Below are 20,411 nucleotides of genomic sequence, written 5' to 3' on the forward strand. Positions count from 1 at the left end.
AACGTCATTTTTTCGGATGAATAGAGATACTGCTTACAGCATCATGATGTTCGCATCCGTGTTTGGCGACATCGCGGTGAACGCACATTGGAAGCGTGTATTCATCATCTCGTTACTGGCGTATCACCTGGCGTGATGGTATGGGGTGCCATTGGTCCCGGTCACCTCTTGTTCGCATTGACGGCACTTTGAACAGTGGACGTTACATTTCAGCAGGATAATGCACGACCGCCTGTCGGGGGTCCTGTACGGGCCTTTCTGGATACAGAAAAAGTTCGACTGCTGCCCTAGCCAGCACATTCTCGAGATCTCTCACCAGTTGAAAACGTCTGGTCAATGGTGGCCAAGCTATTGGCTAGTCACAATATGGCAGTCACTACTCTTGATGAACTGTGGTATCGTGTTGAAGCTGCATGGGCAGGTGTACTTGTACACGCCATCCAAGCTCTGTTTGACTCAATGTCCATGTCTATCAAGGACGTTATTTTGGCCACAGTTGGTTGTTCTGGGTACTGATTTTTCAGGAGCTGTGCACCCACATCGCGTGAAAATGTAATCACATGTCAGTTCTAGTATAATATATTTGTCCAATGAATACCCGTTTATAATCTGCATTTCTTCTTGGTGTAGCCATTTTAATGGCCTGTAGTGTAATAGTAGAGCTCACATGTGTCGAGAACGTTTTCCGTATCTCGGCTTTACATTCAGGACAGCCCTCGCAGTATCGACCTGTACCACCAGTAGAAACGAAGTTAGGCTGTATCGCTACACACGCTATGGTGCTTAACGTAGAATAGTATTAATTCGGGGCCGGATGGGGTGGCCGAGCGGTTCTAGGCGCTACAGTCTCGAACCGCGCGACCGCTACCGTCGCCGGTTCGAATCTTGCCTCGGGCATGGATGTGTGTGATGTCTTAGGTTTAAGTCGTTCTAAGTTCTAGGGGACTGATGACCTCAGAAGTTAAGTACCATAGTTCTCAGAACCATTTGAACCATTTTTATTAATTCCAATATTGTTTTCACCTGTATCAGTGGGAAATTCTGTACCTGTTGTTCTTTGTGTAGCCGACAGTTGATACATTACACATGCGACAGATTACAGATGGATAACTAAGGAATACTTAAGATCTAGACCGGTTTAGCGTGTACTGTGTTAGCAGAGTGCTACTGATGAGGCTCTTCATCCTCAGGAGCGCTCTCCTTCTCACCACTGAGAAGAATATTGACACTTAAGAGGCAAGCATTCTAAACTTGTCCCCCCTACGGCCTTTGAAGCGCAACGAGGCCTTCCACTTTTCCGCTTTAAACAGACGGCGCATACGCCGTGGCCTGGTGTGGCACTCGCCTTAGTGGCAGGTCGTCCGTGCAGCCACCTCGGCAGTGATAAGATCGTACCTGTCGGCGCACGCGTGTTCCGCACAATTGCTGGACGCCGGCCAGCGCATTTGTTCCTCGACGGTATCTCCAACGTCGACTGCGGCTAAGAGCGCCATTGTAAGGGGCTGCCTTCGTTACTGGCATATAGCCTCAATTAACGAGTCACTCACTGCGCCAGCAACCCTTCCTCTAACAGATAATGGGCACCTTTAGGTCCAGCACGTTTTGTCCTGCGATAGCAGTCGCTCACTTCATCATCCAACAATTTTCTTTTGTCGACGTATTGTCGTTATTTCCTGGCAGCCACCATTGCTGTCACTTCATGTTATAGAAAGAGGACAGACGTAATGTGGCATCTCAGAAAGTCAACACCGTCCAACAGTACGACCGGGTGCAGACGTATCACAGTCGTTCGTACATATCCAACAGAAACTTACTTCTCTTTTTGTAGCAAGAAAGGATTACAGTCTACATGGGATATTGCAACCTCCCAACAGATAAAAAATATATCATTCACATTCTGTGTAACCTCCCAACAGATAAATTCCGTACCCTACCAATAATACAATTCGACTAACCTCCTAATAAAAAAAGGGGCTCATATGTAACCTTTCAAAAATTAACTGTTTGTGAATCTAAACTGGTAAATTTTGACGTCAACAGTGCTGCGTCATGGCCCTGAAAGATCATACTGAATAAATTAAAAATTCTTACCTCAATTAAGTCGCTGGATAAAGCGTATGTATCTGCTCCTATATGAAATTTTTGTGGCACAGCCCAGTGCAATACTGGGCGATAGATTTGTGATGTATAAAAAGAAACAACTGATTTTTCTTTACAATAATCGGGATGACCATGGATTGGAGAAATTAGTAAATTCTTTAAATTGAGATTAATGATTGTCAAAAGTTAGTTTTTTTTAAAACATTTACATGGGAACTGATAATACAATAGTGTATATGCGCGAGGCTGCTGTTACTTTATACTACATCGCTCAGGCACCGCCATCGCTCCCCACGACCGGCCCAGCCAACTCGATACCTACGACTGCTAGCTACTACTTACTCCTACTGCTACACAATTCCTACTGCAGTCAACACTGGTCTCTGGTCTGAGATTCTCTTATAGCTTACATATCGCAAGCAGCGCGTGAGCAATCCATCGAAATTACATCTGATCGAGTGCGCTAGCAAAATATTCCTTAGTCATGGACCTCTTACTCCCAACATATATAAAATATAATTATATCATTCACTTTTAGTGTAACCTCCCAAAAGATAAATACCGTAATCTACCAATAATACAATGTGACTAACCTCCTAATAAAAAAAAATGACTCATATGTAACTTTTCAAAAATTAACGGTCTGTAAATCTAAACTGGTAAATTTGGACGTCAGCAGTGTTGCGTCATGGCCCTGAAAGATCATACTGCATAAATTGAAAATTCTTACTGTAAGTAGGCTGTTTAGTTGTTTTTATTGGTAACGCCACGTAGCGCTCTGTATGAAAATCACTGGCTGCGCTGTGTGCAGTTTGTGGCTGATTTGCATTGTTGTGTTGGGCAGTTGGCTGTTAACAGCGCGTAGCGTTGCGCAGTTGGAGGTGAGGCGCCAGCAGTGGTGGATGTGGGGAAGTGGGATGGCGGATCTCTGAGAGCGGATGATCTGGACGTGTGTCCACCAGAAACAGTACATTTGTAAGATTGGATGTCATGAACTGCTACATATATTATGACTTTTGAACACTATTGAGGTAAATACATTGTTTGTTCTCTATCAAAATCTTTCATTTGCTAACTATGCCTATCAGTAGTTAGTGCCTTCAGTAGTTTGAATCTTTTATTTACCTGGCAGTAGTGGCGCTCACTGTATTGCAGTAGCTTGAGTAACGAAGATTTTTGTGAGGTAAGTGATTTGTGAAAGGTATAGGTTAGTGTTAGTCAGGGTCATTCTTTTGTAGGGATTTTTGAAAGTCAGATTGCGTTACGCTAAAAATATTGTGTGTCAGTTTAAGCACAGTCATGTATAATTGTTTAAAGGGGACGTTTCATATGTCGATCCTGGCAGTGATTTTCATACAGAGCGCTACGTGGCGTTACCAATAAAAAAATCTAAACAGCATACGAACATTACTTCAATTAAGTCGCCGGATAACGCGTATACAGGGTGAGTCACCTAACATTACCGCTGGATATATTTCGTATATGTTCAGATGTGCTAACAAAACTAACGTGGTTCAATTTAAAAAAAAAAACGTAGGTTTGTATTAAAAAACATACTTCCGTGCATTTTTGTATGGTTTGTATTAAACAATTACACTAGCCCCTCTCCTCACGTTCGGTCTGTGGAATTGGTTCGTCAGTATTTGATGTGGTTTACGAAATATATCTAGCGGTTACGTTAGGTGACTCACCCTGCATATCTGCTCCCATGGCAGCGCGTTTTCACACTATCATAAATACCATCACCAAGACCATCTATACTTACATCATTCCTCGATCCATGAGACCTTGTATAACAATTTACGGGACAGGGTTAGCATCCACCGTGGATGGTGAACTATAGTCACTTGATACTAACAACTGTCACATTCAGGTATGAACCAGTCGACAAGTGTCGCTGCCTTAGGGCGTATCGGACTTAGTAGAAATGTTAATGGACGGTTTTTCAACGCGGCAATGCAGAATTCGTCTGGTACGGGAGTAGAAGTCCGCACGGAATCACGCAGAGTTCATTATCTCTGGAAACAGTGGCCCACATGAGTTTGAAAAGTTGCAAATTGTATCATATCCCACAGTATAAGTATTCGGAGGAGCAAGTAACCAATTAGGATTTTAGTTTTCTGAGTCTCATCCAAGAAACTATAGAGACTTTAGGACAACTACGATGCCTAAATGTCGCAAGAGCCGCTCCTGAAGGAATTTATAAGAGTTCAAAAATGGTTCAAATGGCTCTGAGCACTATGGGACTTAACATCTGAGGTCATCAGTTCCCTAGAATTTAGAACTACTTAAACCTAACTAACCTAAGGACATCAAACACATCAATGCCCGAGGCAGGATTCGAACCTGCGACCGTAGCCGTCACGCGGTTCCAGACTGAAGAGCCTAGAACCGCACGGCCACACCGGCCGCAGAATATTCACATTTAGTGGCTCTGTGGAAAAGCGCCACACTACAAATTCAGAAATCTCAGGTCAGTCCTAGGGTTTTTCGTTCATTGAACGCCATCTCCAGCTACAGGAGATGGACTAAAATACAGAAATACGAAAAACATTACCATGCCTAATAGGGTGTAAGGAGGCAATCAAAACAGCTTCCAGAGCTCTAGGAATAGATAAATACAGGTCCGGTATGGTTTTCAAGGGAATCTTATACCATTCTTGCTGAAAAATAGCAGCAAATCCGGGTAACGATGATGCAGGCGAATAGATGTCACGCACCATTCTCGCCGAAGCAGACAGCAAATACACAATAATATAGAGGTGGTCAGAGGAGATACGACAGTTCATCCGAATGCTCACAAAACCAGTGCTGGACTATGCGAGCTGTGTGAACAGGGGTCATGTCGTCTCTGAGCAAAGCATCACCATTGGGGAACAAAATGGCCACATAATTCTTGGCAATAATGTGAACTTATAGAGTAACCACGGAGCTCATGGGATACCACAATGTGGCTGCCCAATCGTCACTGAACCCCCATCATGCTTGATAGCACACAGTCTGTACCGCAGGCTTGGAACGGCGTTATCTCTGCCAGAAGTTGGAAACAGTGTTAAACAAGACCAAATAACTTTCTTCCATTGCTCCGTAGTCCAGGTTTTATAGCTTAGCCACCACGTTTCTCTATTACGGGCGCTTGAATTACAGATGAGTCGTTTCGAAATTCCATTTTGCCCTGTATTTTCCTTCTTATAGAGATCACCTCGTGTTGTTTTGGCGCTGACAGGACCCACAAATACGACATTAAGTTGTGCAATGACTTTTTCAATCGTCATCGTCTTATATTTCATCACAGTCTTGTTCAATGATCGCCTTTTGTAAGTAGGCTGTTTAGGTTTTTATGTTGGTAACGCCACGTAGGCCTCTGTATGAAAATCACTGACTGTGCTGTGTGCAGTCTGTGGCTGGTTGGATTCATTGTTGGAATATTCGCTTGTGTGGTGGGCAGCAGCGCGTAGCGTTGGGCAGTTGGAGGTGAGCCGCCGGCAGTGTGGAGGGAGAGAGATGCCAGTTTTGAGAGGTTGCTATAGGCGGACAATCGGACGTGTGTCCGCCAGAAAAAGGAAATTTGTAAAGATAGAGGTCATGAATTGAAATACATTGTTTGTTCTCTATCAAAATCTTTCATTCGCTAATTATGCCTTTCAGTAGTTAGTGCCTTCAGTAGTTAGAATCATTTTCTTAGCTGGCAGTACTGCTGCTCGCTCTATTGCAGTAGTTCGAGTAAAGAAGATTTTTGTGAGGTAAGTGATTCATGAAAGGTATAGGTTATTGTTAGTCAGGGACATTCTTTTGGCCGGCCGTAGTGGTCGAGCGGTTCTAGACGCTACAGTCTGGTACCGCGTGACCGCTACTGTCGCAGGTTCGCATCGTGCCTCGGGCATGGATGTGTGTGATGTCCTTAGGTTAGTTAGATTTAAGTAGTTCTAAGTTCTAGGAGACTGATGACCTCAGAATTTAGGTCCCATAGTGCTCAGAGCCATTTTCGAACCATTCTTTTGTAGGGATTATTGAAAGTCAGATTACGTTGCGCTAAAAATATTGTGTGTCATTTTAGTGATGATCAGAATAAATAAAGAGAGAAATGTCTGAAGACGTTCGGTTTTGCTCAACTGTTTGAAAGTCAAATATCGTAAGAGGTTTTCCAGCACTGTCATTTTATTTTTTTCTAAGGGGACGTTTGACTGTCACGATCACTCAACACACACATTCGTCCGTGTTATGACTTAGCGGATGATGTTTATCAGTTTTGCTTGTGTGCGGTACAGATCTTTGATATGGTGCCTCGTGAAACACCAAACACTTCGAACACTTCGCCTACCTTGGTTACAGAAGCAGCCACCAAACGAGCACCACAATTCGCCCACTTTCGAATTCACATAGGTCCCACAAACGCACTCGCAGCTGCACAGAACACTATTCTGACACCGACAGACACTTGAAATGCACTGCGGGCATTGCATAGGTGCAGTTCGTGGCCAAATACAGCAGCGCCGCCTGCAGGCTCAGATAGCATCTGCACTCATGTTGAAGCATGCATTTCTCATGTTGTTTTCTTTTTTCGTCCAGACCTGTACTCGCGATCTGCCGTAAGACCTCTGCCTAGTGAGCAAGTGCAAATTCACAAAACCGCAAAACTCGCCTAGATAAAAAGAAAATGAGTAATTGGAACTGTATTCCCACACGCGGGAACACACTCTGAGAATTCTCTTAAGCTTTCTGTACTGGAAAAATTAACTTCGTTGGTCATGAAGAATAACTACTCTTAACTTTATATGTGTTAAACACTTCAAAACACAATTTCTGCCCTAGAACGCTAACGATTTACCACGTGCATTCAGTGGCGAAATAAATAAAAAAAATTAAATTTATTGATTCTTTGAAAACAGAAAAAAAATTATGGATATGGTACTGCAAATTTAGAATTTTTGAAAGGCTTTTTTACGGACTGTATTGACCGGCTTGAATGCGGACAAATTCAGTGCTGTGTGAAATTTGTCTATAATATAATTTACCATTCCGATTAATTACATTTTTGAATTCTAAGTCATTGTTGATTTATTCAGAGTTCTTACATTAGACGTAGTATTCGTCCTTTTGCCACAATATTAATTCATTACTCGCCATCGATGTTCTTCTCTTTGTTGACCGTGTGTATCTTCCTGAGTCCGCATCCGTTTATTTCACGAAGACGGTTGCAACCAAGGAATACAATGCTACGTCGCTTTAAATAATTCTCGTGAAACTTAGTTACTTCTCACTATTTTTTATTCACAATACAATAAGACTTGCTCTGCTCGTCGCACAAACCATAAATACTAACAAGATGGCTGCCTTTCCGCACACACCCAAAATTATGTCCATTCCCTACAAGGTAACAATCGAAAGTGTCTCTTAACTCCTTCTTGGAGTATGAAACAAAAGAGAATCCAATATGAATATAACAGAGATTATATTCTACAGCCATCTCAATTTAATCTTTGGCGCAGCCTTTTAGGTATTGTATGTCTTTGCGTCGGAATGTGTCATTACAATTCCATAAGGGCTGCCAGACGATGCACCCACTTCATGAGCTCCGAATCGCTTCGTGTGATGTTTACAACATTCAGGCCTTATTGACAGTGTACTTCAGGAGCCGATTACAATCAAGTAACTGGCCACGTCCTGTTCCCCAGTTAGCACTAGCGTGCAATTCTTTTCCTGGCAGTAGCTCTGAAAAAAATTTCAGAACAAAAACAGTATCGGTTGTGAAATTATTTAATGTCAATGACGTTTCGCCCTTCTGGCCCATCATCAGATTGTCCACAAAAACAAGAACCCGACAGATGCGGGGAAATATGGCGCCCTGGGAAAATCATTCGCCTTGAAAACAGCCTTGGAGGCCCTGACCACAACCAATTTACAATACTAGCCATTAAAATTGATACACCAAGAAGATGACGTGCTACAGACGTGAAATTTAACCGAAAGGAAGAGGACGCTGCGATATGCAAATGATTAGCTTTTCAGAGCATTCACACAAGGTTGGCGCCGGTGGCGACACCTACAACGTTCTGCATTGAGGAAAGTTTCCAATCGATTTCCCATACACAAACAGCAGTTGACCGGCGTTGCCTGGTGAAACGTTGTTGTGATGCCTCGTGTAAGGAGGAGAAATGTGTATCATCACGTTGACGACTTTGATCAAAGTCGGATTGTAGCCTATCGCGATTGCGGTTTATCGTATCGCGACACTGCTGCTCGCGTTGGTCGAGATCCAATGACTGTCAGCAGAATAGGGAATCAGTGGGTTCAGGAGGGTAAATACGGAATTCCATGGTGGATCCCAACGGCCTCGTATCACTAGCAGTAGAGATGACAGGCATCTTATCCCCAAAGCTGTAACTGATTGTGTATCAAGTCTCGATCCCTGAGTCAACAGATGGGGACGTTTGCAAGACAACAACCATCTGTACGAACAGTTCGACGACGTTTGCAGCAGCATGGACTATCAGCTCGGAGACCATGGCTGCGGTTACCCTTGACGCTGCATCACACACAGGACCACCTGCGGTGGTGTACTCTACGACGAACCTGGGTGCACGAATGGCAAAACGTCATTTTTTCGGATGAATCCGGGTTCTGTTTACAGCATCATGATGGTCGCATCCGTGTTTGGCGACATCGCGGTGAACGCACATTGGAAGTGTGTATTCGTCATCTCCATACTGGCGTATCAACCGGCGTGATGGTATGGAGTGCCATTGGTTACACGTCTCGATCACCTCTTGTTCTTATTGACGGCACTTTAAACAGTGGATGTTACATTTCAGATGTGTTACGACCCGTGGCTCTACCCTTCATTCGATACCTGCGAAACCCTACATTTCAGCAGGATAATGGACGACTGCATGTTGCAGGTCTTGTACAGGCCTTTCTGGATACAGAAAATGTTCGACCTCTGCGCTGGCCAGCACATTCTCCAGATCTCTCACCATCTGAAAACGTCTGGTCAATGGTGGCCGAGTAACTGACTCGTCACAATACGGCAGTCACTACTCTTGATGAACTGTGGTATCCAGTTGAAGCTGCATGGTCAGCTGTACCTGTACACGCCATCCAACCTCTGTTTGACGCAATGCACAGGCGTATCAAGGCCGTTATTACGGCCAGATGGTTGTTCTGGGTACTGATTTCTCAGGATCTGTGGACCCAAATTGCGTGAAAATGTAATCACATGTCAGTTCTAGTATAATATATTTGTCCAATGAATACCCGTTTATCATCTGAATTTCTTCTTGGTGTACCACTTTTTATGGCCAGTACTGTAGAAGGATAGCAGGAAGGTCAACCCATCATCTCCAGATTTTAAAAAGCCTTCTTCGCATTATAGCGGAAAGTGGCTGTGGTGTACACAACAGCAAGTGATTCAGCCCGCTGATGTGGCCAGAAAAGATTCATTACACAACTTCTTTGTCGTCCAAACCCATTCCCCTTTACACTGTTCTTCAAGAGTACATTTTAACCCCCTACTTGCTGGTACTTCACACACAGAAATTCTGAAAAAAGCTGAATTTGATATTACACAAAGGATTATAACAAGTAATTCAAACCCCCACTGCCTTCTAGATCAGTGCGGGAGCAGCACCTAATGATCGGCAGTTCCGAAACTGCACTGTTTACGATAATTTTTTGAGTACGTGTCAGTACGTGGTGGTCAGAGTGTAAGAAGCTGGGAGCGAGCGAGTCCGGACCTGCACGGCGCTCCGCCGACACGGCAGCGCTTTGCGAAGGCGCAGTCGCCTCTGCAGGCGGTAACGCTCCACAGCTGCCCGCGTTTACGTTCGCTTCTTGTGTTCCAGCATTGCCAGACTCTGTGCTACGTACATCTCAACATCAAGCCTGCACCTCGGTGGAACACCGCACGCGGCTGCAAAAGAGTTATCGAGCAACCGTCGCGCAACAAGTTTTCGTTGTCGTGACTTTTATTGAAGGCCACTAACGGTAAGTTCAAAAGCTAGCGCATTTTGACAGGTCGGATAATTATTCTTGTGGTTTCACGGAGCCGTTTGTGTTATGCTTGCTCACAACAAGCTGTTGGAGAATAGATTGCCTGAAAATTTATAATGCTTTCAATACGTGTACGTGAATGTAACGCCATTCTTTTAACAATAGGAGCTAGTTTGCCACGAGGGCCACAAGTTGACTGCACTGAAAAATCCATGGCCCCTGCTACTCCTCAATATATGGGTTGCTTGTCAGCGGCAGTGCCACATCGTTTGCAGGGGGTTTTTCTTAACACATGTCACATCGCAGTTTACCATGATGTGAATATATTTGACATCTTAGGTCAGCTAGCAGTCATAAACTGCTATATATAACATTTTATACACCTTTAATTCGTAGCTCTGGGAGTCTCTTCTAGATATTGCATACATTGAGTCAGTTTTTAACCTAAGCATGCCGATGTGGCCGTGCAGTTCTAGGCCTGTCAGTCTGGAACCGCGTGATTGCTACGGTCGCAGGTTCGAATCCTGCCTCGGGCAGGGATGTGTGTGATGTTCTTAGGTTAGTTAGGTTTAAGTAGTTCTAAGTTCTAGGGGACTGATGACCACAGATGTTAAGTCCTATAGTGCTCAGAGCCATTTGAACCATTTTTAACCTAAGTAAGGCTGTCGCTACTTGTCTAACGTGAGTACTGTAAAATCTGTTATTAGTTAAGGGTAGTGTTCAGGCATTGCGATACTGCGTATTTATCTACTTATGCTGCTACGTATGAGGAAGGAATACCGGAAGTTAACTGTATAACCAGTGATTTTAGATGTGTAAAGCAGATTTATGCGCTGCCACTTTTCAAGTGCTCTAATGCAGATGGGAACAAAAGCGCATACTCGAAAATTGGGTAAAGCCATATGCGTTCTGACAATGCTCAATATCTTGCAATTCACATCAAATCGCACAGCATGATTTTAGTATTTTGCTTGAAAAACTGATAACGCGTGTATCTAGGAAACGTAAATATATGCCTAACGCCATTTCTGCAGGATTTAGGATTGGACAATGGTTCGTTTCTTGAAAACCGACCACTACTGTCCAAGAGATTGAGCCAGTAATTTAGTGCCTCAGAACAAAACTTTTCTCTGATTGTTTCTGAAAGTACAAAATTAACGAGGGAGATTCTTAGTGATCATGAAGTTTAGCTGTTTTTCATTACACTTCTCGTGAGATAAATATTTTTCAACGGTGTTTTGAGATGTACGAAAATAATAGAACAGAGAATAGAATGGCATCACTTATTAACTTATTCGTTACTGAAGATGGTTCGGCAATTGTTGGCATGTCGCAGACAGCTAGCTTCACAGAAGCCGTAAACGAACTTCAGTGTAACGAAGTGCAATGTCAAGATTACACTTATAACTGCAGTTATCAGAATATATTGGTTCCGGGAGTATTTAGCTGCTTGCTATAACATTTTTCTTATATTACTCGGATGATGTTTTGAACTGAATTTCCAGAAAGAGCTTTTAGTTCTTGTGAAGTCTGGCGTGTTTTGATTTTCGGTTCTGCTTTAACGTCAGTAGACATCGCCGACAGATACACGCAGTGAAACACTATTAAATACTCCAACTCTTCTTAAACAGGCTGGTCATTCTTGGCTGTTGTCGAGTCAAACAGCGTATGAAACTCAAAGCTCTTTCAAACTCGGTTTCTAATACCAGATCTCCTACTTATTGCCGCGCGGGATTAGCCGAGCGGTCTGAGGCGCAGCAGCCATAGACGGTGAGGCTGGTCCTGGCGGAGGTTCGAGTCCTCCCTCGGGCATGGGTGTGTGTGTTTGTCCTTAGGATAATTTAGGTTAAGTAGTGTGTAAGCTTAGAGACTGATGACCATGGCAGTTAAGTCCCATAAGATTTCACACATATTTGAACATTTTTTTCTTCTTATTCCAAACTGACACCCATTTGTTCTATTATCTCTTCAATAGACAGTTCCATCCTCAACGTGCTTTTTCCACTTACCAGCTATCTCATCAGCGTCATTCTTTTTGCTCTCTTAATGTTGACGTGCTGTGGATTCCCTTTTTCTAATGTTTTTTGTATTTTATTCTTTCATAGATCAATTTAAGAATTTCTTCTCCGACCAAGGTTTCTTCACAGTTGGCTTCCTTGTCGTTATATTTGTCTGCCCAACTTCTGTGATTGTTTTTAAGTATGTTCACTCCTCTTCAACTGAACTGCCAACTGTGGTATTCATTTTCGTAGTACTACAGCCTCAAAGAACTTCAAATATATATTATCACAGCTCAACACTTACATGTTCCATTTGCTTAAGCGCTGATGGTTCGTGATGATATTTTTGAATTTCAGCTTACTTTTATTAGCGCCTGTCGGAAACTTCAGATGAGAGACAATCATTTCATAGTAGGAACTAGAGTCAGAGCTATGAACTCCTTTAAGTTAGCACTTATACATCAGCTTTGTACTACATTCTTCTCTACTGATCTCTCCTCGACCTTAGCGCTCTTATCTGAACAACATGACAGAAACACCCGTTCCCATCAGAGCAAAATCCTATCTGTCCCACTCCACTGTTAAGCCACTTTCTCGAAGTCTTCAGTAGCAGAAACCCGATGGAACGACCTCCCGCATTATATTAGAGAACTGAATAACATATCCATCCTCAGAGGACAGTATCTGTTGAAGTAGCAATAATGACTACCGTCGGCCCTGTATGCATTCGTTACCACTGTACATACATCTCTTCCAAGAAGCTCTCCCTCATTTCCCAGTACTGTTAGATCCTGCAGTCTCCTTAAATTTCCTTTCCCCAGAGCCTGCTGTTCAAGAAAACATATATTTGGTACATCTGTAAATTCTTTTTATATCTGTCACTAACGTGATTGTTATTGCTGTCATTATTAGTTTCATTATCAGTGGCAGCAGCAATAACAGAAGAAGTACTGCCAGTATTATTAGTTCATGTCTGTATTGTTTCGCCATATCGTCTCTACAGACATTCAAATCATTTTAATACTTTTTCTTCTTGTTGTTGTGGTCTTCAGTCCTGAGACTGGTTTGATGCAGCCTGTCTCATACATTTCGCTCACTAGATGGTAGAGTTTTGTCAGGACTGGCTCTCCCAAGGCCATCAGTAGTTCTAATGGAATGTTGTCCACTCCCGGGGCCTTGTTTCGACTCAGGTCTTTCAGTGCTCTGTCAAACTCTTCACACAGTATCGTATCTCCCATTTAATCTTCACCTACATCCTCTTCCATTTCCATAATATTACCGTGAAGTATATCGCCCTTGTGTAGACACCATATTCCTTCCACCTTTCTGCTTTCCCTTCTTTGCTTCGAACTGGGTTTCCATCTGAGCTCTTGATATTCATGCAAGTGGTTCTCTTTTCTCCTAGGTTCTCTTTAATTTTCCTGTAGGCAGTATCTATCTTACCCCTAGTGAGATAAGCCTCTACATCCTTACATGTGTCCTCTAGCGATGCCTGCTTAGCCATTTTGCACTTCCTGTGGATCTCATTTTTGAGACGTTTGTATTCCTTTTTGCCTGCTTCATTTACTGCATTTTTATTTTCTTCTTTCATAAATTAAATTCAATATTTATTCTGTCACCCAAGGATTACTAGTAGCCCTCGTCTTTTTACCTACTCGGCTCATGCAGAATCTTCACGTCCTAGGTCAACTGCAAAGCACAAAAACCGGCTAATAATTGAATTTTCGATAGCTAAAACATGACCTGTAATACGTCTTCCTTGTCGATTGTATCAACTTAGAAACTTCTATTTTGTACAGAGCGGTGGGACTGCATACCCCAGGACATGACATAAATTTCCAGACGATAAATGTCAACGTTTCCGTGAGAAAGCGAGTAATGTGATTATCTGGCATTACGTCATTACGAAGACTTTTTATCATATTAAAATTATTTCTTAGGTGACAATGACGTGAAAAAATACTGTATGTGTCAAATACTGATCCGATGCAAGAGAGAGCAGAAGGCTTTAATCAGATCAGGTTGAATAAGTAAATGGTGAAGAACGACAAAATAAGGTTCAAATGGCTCTGAGCACTATGGGACTTAACTTCCGAGGTCATCACTCGCCTATAACGTAGAACTACTTCAACCTAGCTAACCTAAGGACATCATACACATCCATGCCCGAGGCAGGATTCGAACCTGGGATTTTAGCGGTCTCTCGGTTCCAGACAGTAGCGCATAGAACTTCTCGGCCACTCCGGCCGGCGACAAAATAAGTTTATGTTCCTGTGTGACAAAAGAATGTCTGTACAGTTAACTGTTTCGGAACACTCATAATTATGTAAGGGTGACGGCTGAGAGAGACTACTTTAATCTCATGGGAAGTGCATGACGCTGTGACGCAGAATACTGTACCAGCTCCACCACTGTGGATTCTCCTCGCGTATCGTCCGGAACTGGTTACTCACTTTTCAGACGTCTGTGTACACACCCATCAGCAGCGCGTGAACAGCCTCTTCTCTCCACGCAGCCCGTACGTTCACCGGCGGACACGTGGCACTGTTCAAACAAACTGAGGTTACCGTCTTTAATGGACGCCACCTCAAGTGTCCAAAGCGATCAACGTTAGCTGTTTCTGTTTCCAGCTTGATGTACTTCCTACTATCACAGTTTCTAACACTGTATTTAAATATTCGACAATTACTCAGTTTTTGTAAAAATGTGCTGTTATATTAATTACAGTACAGGAGATAGGGCTGTTGATAAAATATCGATGTATCGAATTATTTCCAAATAATATCGACATACAGGGTGTTACAAAAAGGTACGGCCAAACTTTCAGGAAGCATTCCTCACACACAAAGCAAGAAAATATGTTATGTGGACATGTGTCCGGAAACGCTTACTTTCCATGTTAGAGCTCATTTTATTACTTCTCTTCAAATCACATTAATCGTGGAATGGAAACACACAGCAACAGAACGTACCAACGTGACTTCAAACACTTTGTTACAGGAAATGTTCAAAATGTCCTCCGTTAGCGAGGATACGTGCACCCACCCTTCGTCGCATGGAATGCCTGATGCGCTGATGCAGCCCTGTAGAATGGCGTATTGTATCACAGCCGTCCACAATACGAGCACGAAGAGTCTCTACATTTGGTACCGGGGTTGCGTAGAAAAGAGCTTTCAAATGCCCCCATAAATGAAAGTCAAGAGGGTTGAGGTCAGGAGAGCGTGGAGGCCATGGAATTGGTCCGCCTCTACCAATCCATCGGTCACCGAATCTGTTGTGGGGAAGCGTACGAACACTTCGACTGAAATGTGCATGAGCTCCGTCGTGTATGAATCTTATGTTGTGTCGTACTTGTAAAGGGACATGTTCTAGCAGCACAGGTAGAATACCCCGTATGAAATCATGATAACGTGCTCCATTGAGCGTAGGTGGAAGAACATGGGGCCCAATCAAGACATCACCAACAATGCCTGCCCAAACGCTCACAGAAAATCTGTGTTGATAACGTGATTGCACAATTGCGCGCGGATTCTTGTCAGCCCACACATGCTGATTGTGAAAATTTACAATTTGATCACGTTGGAATGAAGCCTCATCCGTAAAGAGAACATTTGCACTGAAATGAGTATTGACACATTGTTGGATGAACAATTCGCAGAAGTGTACCCGTGGAGGCCAATCAGCTGCTGATAGTGCCTGCACACGCTGTACATGGTACGGAAACAACTGGTTCTCCCGTAGCACTCTCCATACAGTGACATGGTCAACGTTACCTTGTACAGCAGCAACTTCTCTGACGCTGACATTAGGGTTATCGTCAACTGCACGAAGAATTGCCTCGTCCATTGCAGGTGTCCTCGTCGTTCTAGGTCTTCCCCAGTCGCGATTTATAGGCTGGAATGTTCCGTGCTCCCTAAGACGCTGATCAATTGCTTCGAACGTCTTCCTGTCGGGACACTTTCCTTCTGGAAATCTGTCTCGATACAAACGTACCGCGCCACGGCTATTGCCCCGTGCTAATCCATATATCAAATGGGCATCTGCCAAACATTGCACTGACTGCAAAACCACGTTCGTGATGAACACTAACCTGTTGATGCTACGTAATGATGTGCTTGATGCTAGTACTGTAGAGCAATGAGTCGCATGTCAACACAAGCACCGAAGTCAACATTACCTTCCTTCAATTAGGCCAACTGGCGGTGAATCGAGGAAGTACAGTACATACTGACGAAACTAAAATGAGCTCTAACATGGAAGTTAAGCGTTTCCGGACACATGTCCACATAACATCTTTTCTTTATTTGTGTGTGAGGAATGTTTCCTGAAAGTCTGGCCGTACCTTTTTGTAACACCCTGTATACTGGCGACAGTTTACTCCTCGTTATATTGATATATCGAATTCAAATATCGAAATGCTGATATTTTTACTTCATATTGCATTTTTTCACAATTTGCAGTGCATATTTGAATTTGTTCTTTTGAAACTGTAATAGAACATAAATTTAGTGTCACTCTGTGTCTCTGTCTTGGTATTTCTTGAGCTTTCATCACATCCAGTCCTTATCTTTGACTGTGTGTAGCAAATATATGTGGCACAAGAGAAGGAGTCGACTGCACTGGGGAAGGGGGCAGAGGTCGCGGTGAGAATGGAATATAGTTTTCGGAGGTGAAGAAATAGCTAGCCGAGCGGTCTAAGGCGCTGCAGTCATGGACTGTGCGGCTGGTCCCCGCGGAGGTTCGAGTCCTCTCTCGGGCATGGGTGTGTGTGTTTGTCCTTAGGATAATTTAGGTTAAGTAGTGTGTAAGCTTAGGGACTGATGACCTTAGCAGTTAAGTCCCATAAGATTTCACACACATTTGAACATTTGAAGAAATAGTACTTCAGTTGCATTAAAAAACAAAATGTTAACGCAGCTAGAGTGCATTTCCTCACATCTGCATTCTTCAAAAACATTTGCTGAAAATGATGAACAAAAGTCTAAAGGACAAGGTTGTTCTTTGTGGTGGGCGGAGTCGTGTGACGGGAAATGCTGAGGTAATCGACGCTTGGCGGTACCAACAGAAACTGCAACGTTTAGCTTCACGACGCAATTTTGAGTTTACACTGCTAGGTCACTGGCGTTGGCAGAGATGAAAAAACAGGGAAGTCGACATGAAGTGTTCCGAACAAATCCGATATGTGACGAAACCGAGCTACGGACCCATCGTACGCCTATTATTATGATACTTAAATGTGGTTACCGCCAAGCATGAAAGTGCGTAGTTTTCCCTTCAATTCTTGCTCTAAGGGGGATAGGCAGGCTGCTAGTTTGTTAATGTACAGAATATATAATAATAAATCAATACTTAAACATACAACTCTAAAACCAGCAGTACATTTACAATGTGAAGCCTATATTTCCATGGGCCGGTGCGTCGATATTTTTGTCGATATATCGACATGGAGATACCTTCTCACGTTACATCGGCTGGCGATAATGATTTTTTTTAAAATATCGGTCTGTAGCACACAAGATATTTTTAAAAATATCAACAGTCCTATTAGGAGGATCGAGGCAGTTCACGCACTTATGTTTTCATTTGTTGATATAATCAAAGCTCTAAATGCACGTAAGGACACCATACTTCACGCAGCACTGAAATATTCTAGTGTCAAAAGTGCGGATGAATTTCAGATAAAACAAAACATTTGCTTGATTTACAATACTTCTCCACTCACACATTAAATCAGCAAAACATAGAAACATTCAAAAGAAGCATCTAAACAAAAATACAACATAAACAATCGTCCCTGTAAAATTAATGCTGTTTGTGTCAACAATAATGTTTCTTATTATCTTGGTTGGTATCATTGGTTTATTATTTATAAGTCTCACGTACACCCCTTAATTTTTCTGACGTTTTCAAGTTGAACACTGACTTAAGTACCCCTAAATCTCCTGTCGTGTTACACTGGAGTCCCACTCGGAAGAAGTGAGCTCCAAATCTTGGTATTCTGACGATTCTCTAAATCGGTAAAGTAAATGCCGAAACGCTGCAGTAGTTACTTTGAAAAGGACAGTTTCTCATGCTTTCCCAATTCATTATGGTGCTCTGTTCATTTTTGACTTCGTCGGCTATGGGGCACTAAACCTTAATCTTTCTCTCACGAACCTTCTGCCATGTACTTATTTGTGAATTGCACAACAGTCATGTAGATCTTTTCTCTTTTGTTTCTCCCTTGTTGTAATTGGGCTTACTTTTTGCACTTCTGTTCAGCCTTAGGCATAAATTATCAGCAACACTGTGGTGTGAAAGTAGTTGTCTTTCAACACAAGGTACTGACAGGTACACGAGAAAGGGGGAGCTGGCTGCAGACACGAACGGGTAGGTTAAGCCTCCTAATGGAAAGAAATTTTCTTCCTCTTCGCACGGTGGCCCCTTCCCTCGCTGTATATGAGCGTTGTGTCTTAAGTGTGTCTGTGATCGGTTGCTAGCAGGGTGTTGTCCCATGTTTGTGTTGTCTGATGACGAGATATAGGAGAGGGTGAAACCCAGTGTCAACACACAGTCTACTCCTCTCGAACAGCAAAATGGGAGCCACCGAGATAACGCCCTATCCGATGAACGGATCATAATCAACAGTGCCACATGACCTCGCTGCTCGAAACACTGCGAAGAGGTTCAGAAGAACCTTTGTAAGTGAGCTGTTTAGGTTTTTATTGTTGGTAACGCCACGTAGTGCTGTGCATGAAAATCGCTGACTGCGCTGTGTGCAGTCTGTGTCTGGTTGGACTCATTGTTGGAATATTCGCTAGTGTAACGTTGGGCAATTGGATATGAACAGCGCGTAGCGTTAGGCAGTTGGAGGTGAGCCGCCAGCAGTGATGGATGAGGCGAGAGAAATGCCAGAGTTTTGAGAGTGGACGATCTGGACAGGTGTCCGTCACAAAAAGGAAATTTGTAAGCCTGGATGTCATGAACTAATTAGGTAAATACATTGTTCTCTATCAAAATCTTTCATTCGCTAATTATGCCTATCAGTAGTTAGTGCCTTCAGTAGTAAGAATCTTTTACTTAGCTGGCAGTATTGACGCTCGCTGTATTTCAGTAGTTCGAGTAGCGAAGATTTTTGTGAGGTAGGTGATTCATGAAAGGTATAGGTTATTGTAGTCAGGGCCATTCTTTTGTAGGGATTATTGAAAGTCATATTGCGTCGCGCTAAAAATATTGTGTGTCAGTTTAGTGATGATCAGAATAAGTAAAGAGAGAACTGAGTACGCTCAGTTTTGCTCAGCTGTTTGAAAATCAAATTTTTCCAGCACCGTCAAAGGGGCAGTTTCACCTTGTGCCACCATCTCTTCTAACTGAGCCGGCTAAATACTGAGTGTAAAAATTCCTTCCAACAGTGGGATTCGAACCAGCTACCATCGAGTGGAGAGCAGCCGGGGACAAGATGCGATGTTAATACAGTATTTTGGATGGAACGCCGTACATCTACGACTTGTATGTTATAAATGAACGTGAATTATATCTAAGCTGGCCCTGTACGCAACGACCGACATGCAACGAGAGGAAGCTGGCTGAAAACATGACAGTTACATTAAAATTCATATTATGGCCGGATCGCCGAGTGTGCGAGTACTCCAGTAAAGCATGTGATTACGTACAATACAATTTATTGCATCCAAGTTACTAACGCCTTTAGAAAAGCTTCTCTTTAGGTTTGCATATGTCAGTGAGTGTAATACGCTCGCGGCTTTAACTCATGACTCACAGTAATTCTATCCACAAATATTCCACAAGTGTCGCGGAAACATAACTGTCTGAAGTTTTGCGGGCAGAAACGAGTTTCAGTACCGCTACTACCTACTTAGACTGCATATGACTCCACCTTCCTATGTCTACCAAGCCTACATGTTGTCAAATCCATCAAACATACGCTGAGCTTAACCATGTCTCCTGGGGTAATGAGTGAGAAAACTGGGGAGATGGCACTTTCATCTAGATCAGCACTTTTTAAAAATCGCTGCCAATCGCAGAGCCCATTCCCCCCCTCCCTACCTGCTTTTGCCATTCCTTTTTTATATTTGCATATATTAAATTCTGATTTTCTTGTCTGCCAGACTTACCTCTACCGCAAGCAACTGTTTTCCTGTTGTAAACATTAGTTTTAAAACTGTTAACGTCGGACTAGTGTCTTACCAGTGGCGACTGCAGGAGAGGCGTAACGAGCTAACAGCGCTCTCCGCGGTGCACTCAGCACGGGAGACAGCTCACGAGCGATAAAATGAATACCGCGAGCCGGCCGCGTGATAAATCTGCACCGCAGCCTGCGAC

General features: G+C 43.1%; 1 protein-coding gene and 1 long non-coding RNA gene across 3 annotated transcripts in view; one reads left to right on the forward strand and one right to left on the reverse strand.

The window, feature by feature from the left end:
- The window catches only part of LOC126272576 (follistatin), a 749,028-nt gene that overhangs the window by 429,828 nt on the left and 298,789 nt on the right, over positions 1-20,411 (reverse strand). The window lies entirely within an intron of this gene.
- LOC126272577 (uncharacterized) overlaps positions 9,895-20,411 on the forward strand; it is a 372,861-nt gene continuing 362,344 nt past the window's right edge. Inside the window, exon 1 of the long non-coding RNA XR_007549242.1 lies at positions 9,895-10,083. This is a non-coding gene — a long non-coding RNA (uncharacterized LOC126272577). The remainder of the gene's footprint in view (positions 10,084-20,411) is intronic.

This window comes from Schistocerca gregaria, chromosome 5, assembly GCF_023897955.1.
Source record: "Schistocerca gregaria isolate iqSchGreg1 chromosome 5, iqSchGreg1.2, whole genome shotgun sequence".
Classification (NCBI taxonomy): Eukaryota; Metazoa; Arthropoda; class Insecta; order Orthoptera; family Acrididae; genus Schistocerca; species Schistocerca gregaria.